Source organism: Canis lupus, chromosome 30 (assembly GCF_003254725.2).
Source record: "Canis lupus dingo isolate Sandy chromosome 30, ASM325472v2, whole genome shotgun sequence".
Classification (NCBI taxonomy): domain Eukaryota; kingdom Metazoa; phylum Chordata; class Mammalia; order Carnivora; family Canidae; genus Canis; species Canis lupus.
The window spans coordinates 37,199,169-37,203,759 of record NC_064272.1 but is presented as its reverse complement, the minus strand read 5'-3'; the positions used below and the strand labels follow the sequence as shown (position 1 = coordinate 37,203,759).

The window sequence follows — 4,591 nt, the reverse complement described above, 5'->3', positions numbered from 1 at the left end:
CCCGCCAGGCCGAGGGGCGGGGCGGGCCGAGGAAGCCGCGGGCCCGGAAAGGCCGCCGGGCTGCGCCCCAGAGGCGGGATCGGCCCCGCGGCGCGGCCCCCGGCGGAGGCCTGAGCCCGCCCGGACCCCGCCCCAGCCCCGGAGCTCCCCCGAGCAGCCCCGGACTCCGGCGGGGGGGGGGGGGGGGGGGGGGAGGGGGCGCTCGGCTCGGGCCCCTCCCCGCCCAGCCCCCGGAGCAGCCCCCGGAGCAGATCCCGGGTGGGGGGCCCGCCCCGCTCTGCTCGGGCCCATCCCCCACCCCTGACCCCGGGGCAGATCCCAGGGTTGGCCCCCCCCGGCCTGCTCGTGCCCATCCCGCCCCTGACCCCGGAGCAGATCCCGGGGTGGGGGAGGTGGCGCTCGGCTCGGGCCCATCCCCCACCCCTGACCCCGGGGCAGATCCCAGGGTTGGGGGGCCCCCTCCCCGCTCTGCTCGAGCCCATCCCCACCCCTGACCCCGGAGTAGACCCCGGACTCCGGCGGGGGGGAGGGGGCGTTCTGCTTGGGCCCATCCCCCACTGACCCCGGAGCAGACCCCGGGGTGGGGGGAGGGGGGCTCTCTGCTCGGGCCCATCCCCCGCCCCTGACCCCGGAGCAGATCCCAGGGTTGGCCCCCCCCCCCCGCTCGAGCCCATCTCGCCCCTGACCCCGGAGCAGACCCCGGAGCTGACCCCGGGGTGGGGGGCGCTCTGCTCGGGCCCATCCCGCCCCTGACCCCGGAGCAGACCCCGGAGCAGACCCCGGGGTGGGCGGAGGGGGCGCTCGGCTCGGGCCCATCCCCGCCCTGACCCCGGAGCAGATCCCAGGGTTGGGACCCCCCGTTGCCCCCCCCCCCCCCCCGCTCGGCTCGGGCCCATCCCCCACCCCTGACCCCGGAGCAGATCCCAGGGTTGGGACCCTCCCGTTTTTCCCCCCCCCCCCGCTCTGCTCCGGCCCATCCCCACCCCTGACCCCGGAGCAGACCCCGGACTCCGGCGGGGGTGGGGGGGGCGCTCTGCTCCGGCCCATCCCCCGCCCCTGACCCCGCCCCTGCCCCCGGGGTTAGGTGGGGGGCGCTCTGCTCGGGCGCATCCCCCGCCCCGTTCCCACACTCCTAGGGTCCGGGGTGTATTTTCTGCGCGAGGGGACAGGGACAGGTGACTGCCCGCCGACCACCCGGGTTCTGGGTTCTCCCTCCGCCCCCGGGCTGGGCCCGCGGCCTGGAAAGGGTTAACCCGGCTGCGAGGAATTAAGAGCTGCAGGAGCTCTCTATAAATACAGTGTCGTGGGCGCCTGAGCCAACCGCAGGGTAATTTCCACTGAGCTGGTTTTCCTCTTTTCCTCCTACCCTCGGGCCAGCCCTGCCCCCAGCCCCAGGCCGGGCTCCAAGCGGGGAGCAGCTCTGATTCCCCTCCCCGGCTCTGTCGTTAGAGGCCCCAGCTCCAGCCTGGGAGGAGATGGGGGTCGGGCCCGGGCCTTGGGTCATCCCACGCCTGCACCTGCTCTCTGACCTGTTCCTCGTCACTTACAGGCAGGAGCAGCTGAAGTGCAGCAAGGCTACTGTGGGCCGGGGTCTAGACTCGGAGCTCTCCCCGCTGGGCCTCTTTAGATCCTTACAACAGCTCCGCCGCGTAGACAATATCCCCGTTTTACACATGAGAAACCTGAGGCTGAACGAAAAGGACTCCGAGCTGGTGCTTCTGCCAGGCCCACCACCAAGTGGCAGCAGAGAAAGGGGAGGGGGCTCCGGAAATAGGAATGGATGCCGGTCACCTCTGTAAGCTGTTGTTACCACTGTTGTAAGCTCTTTACTATTTTATCTCATTTATAATCACAAATCAGCGAGGGGAATGCTCTTATTATCCTCACTTTTACAAGTAAAAAAATTGAGACACAAACAGTTTAATAATGTCCTAAAGGATCAAACTATTAAGTAGGGGAACAGGATTTGCCCCCTTGAATTTAAGTGCTGAATGCAAATTTAATTCTAATTTAAATTTAATTCTGGGGATCCCTGGGTGGCGCAGCGGTTTGGCGCCTACCTTTGGCCCAGGGCACGGTCCTGGAGACCCGGGATCGAATCCCACGTCAGGCTCCTGGTGCATGGAGCCTGCTTCTCCCTCTGCCTATGTCTCTGCCTCTCTCTCTCTCTCTGTGTGACTATCATAAATAAATAAAAATTTAAAAAAAATTAATTCTGTGGCAGTGGTACACGGGTATGTGTGTTTGTGAACAGTTCTGTATTTGAATCTAAGGGCACATGTGTTTCTGAATATAAGTTTGATACTGGCTATGTCTATGTAACTGCTTCTAGGGATGGGGGCAGAGAGAGGGGTTCAAGGCTTGGCTACCTAGTCCAGAGTCCTCCAAGTTCATAAGCCTCCCCATTGAGGTCATGACCCTCCCCACCAAGCCATATTGCTCCCCCTGCCCTATCAGGGCCTGTCCAGCCTGGGCCTGACCTCATAGGTCTCAGGATGAGTAGCCCCCACTAGACCCCACAACCTGAGGAGAAACATCCAAGGAAGAGGCGTCCCTAGGCTGAGAGAGCCAGGAGCCCTGCAGCCCTGCAGCACCTGGAGGTGGCATATAGCTAATCTAGAAGAATGCATTCTCCTTACCTCCACCAAGAGTCAATCCTCTGCCTTGTGCCCTGCAATGGTGACACAGGTCCTGTCCCAGAGGACTTATGTCTGGCAGCAGAAGTATGACTCCGCCATGATGGACAGTGAAGGAATAGCACAGGGCAGCTTGTATTGGTGTGGAGCAGCAAGGAGACTTTATTGTAATTGCTCAAGAGAACAGGTTAGGAGGGAAGGAAGTGAGTATTGCCTCTCCTTACTGGAAGCAGCAGCTTGGGAGGGTGCTGATACCCCCAAAAGGTTAGCAGCCAATGCAGGGAATAGACAGAGTGCCTGCAGGACAGGCTCAGCTGAGACTCAGACACCTGGCCTTGACACAAACAGCTAGACTGACCATCCCAGTATTCAGGAATCTCCAGGGTGCAGAGTGTTTTTCTATGCCTGGTCAAAAATACATCATTTCCCAGGCTTCCTTGCAGCTAGAAGTGGCCACATGACCCATTGTGGCCAATGAGATGGAAGTGAAACTCATTGGGTGGGGCTTTGGGAAAAAGTTGTTCAAGGAATAGGCTTATACTAGGGAAGACAGCATGGTGGTTCATCAAAAAGGTAAAAATAGAATCACAGTGGGATCCAACAGTCCCACTTCTGAGTACAAACCGGAAAGATTGAAAGCAAGGTCTCAAAGAGATATTTGTACACCCATGCCCATAGCAGCATAATTCACAATAACCAAAAAGTAGAAACAACCCAGTTGGCCATTGATAGATGAATGACTAAACAAAATGTGGTGATACATACAATGGGACCTTATTCAGCCTTAAAAAGGAAGGAAATTCTAAGAAAAAAAAAGAAAGGAAATTCTGACACATGCTACTACGCGGATGAACCCTGAGGGCACTGTGCTAAGTGTACTAAGTCAGTCACAAAAAGACAAGGAGGTATGATTCCACTTACATAAGGTCCCTGAAGTAGTCAAATTCCTAGAGACGAAGAGGAGAGGCGTGGTTGCCAGGGCCTGGAGGAGGAGGGGATGGGGGGTTGCTGCCGAGTGGGTATAGGGTTTGTTTTGCGAGATGGGAAGGGTTCTGGATGGGTTGCATCACAACAGTGAATGTACGTGATGCTACGGAACCGTGCACTCAGGCATGGTAGAGATGGGTACGTGTTATCCTGTGTATATTTTACTACAATGAAACTTTTTTGAAAGTAATAATAAGGAGGGGATCCCTGGATGGCTCAGCAGTTTAGCGCCTGTCTTTGGTCCAGGGGGTGATCCTGGAGTCTCGGGATCGAGTCCTGCGACGGGCTCCCGGCATGGAGCCTGCTTCTCCCTCTGCCTGTGTCTCTGCCCCCATCCCCATGTCTATCATGAATAAATAAATAAAATATTTTTTTTTAAATAACTTAACTCAGTGATCAGCACTTGCACAACCCTGAGAGTGAGCACCTCCTTCAGTGTTGTGTAGCTGGCATGTGCCTTTGCCCTTTGCCTTTGCTCTTCATTTTCTCTGTGCCCAAAGTGCAGACACAACTGGTTGTAAAGCAACCATCCCGCAACCATGGGGACAAAAGCCTAGGGTGGCCGAGGAGAAAGTCAGAAGTGTCTGGCTCCCGAAGGCATTGGGGAGCTGCCACCTATACCCTGGATTGCCGCCAGCCCTTGGCCAGGCCCCAGAGCTGCCGTTGCTCATTCAGGACTGATGAGGGATGAATAGTGACCCTCTTCCTCCCCGGGGCCTCTGGAAGGAACTTCAGAGCATCATTCTGGCAAGGGCGGGGGGGTCTGACCCTCTTATTCCTTTCCCCAGAATAGAAGTTCTGAGCTGCTGATAAAATTCAGAGACAGCTTCCTTGTGCTTCCTTTAACATACAGAAGGACAAGCATTTTCCTCCTCTATCGGAATACCCTGAAGTCAAGCAGGCTGGATTCCCTAACCCAGCCTTAAGATGTGTGGGGGGGTTGGCTCCTTAGAGCAGCTAAGCGGCCC

At 58.2% G+C, this 4,591-nt stretch overlaps 1 long non-coding RNA gene across 1 annotated transcript; it reads left to right on the top strand.

Annotated features, from left to right (window-relative positions):
* The first annotated feature begins 1,074 nt into the window (after window positions 1–1,074).
* Window positions 1,075–2,198, top strand: LOC125754053 (uncharacterized). The gene is made up of 2 exons (XR_007407325.1): window positions 1,075–1,327; window positions 1,550–2,198. It is a non-coding gene; the product is annotated as an uncharacterized LOC125754053 (long non-coding RNA).
* The last annotated feature ends 2,393 nt before the right edge of the window (window positions 2,199–4,591 follow it).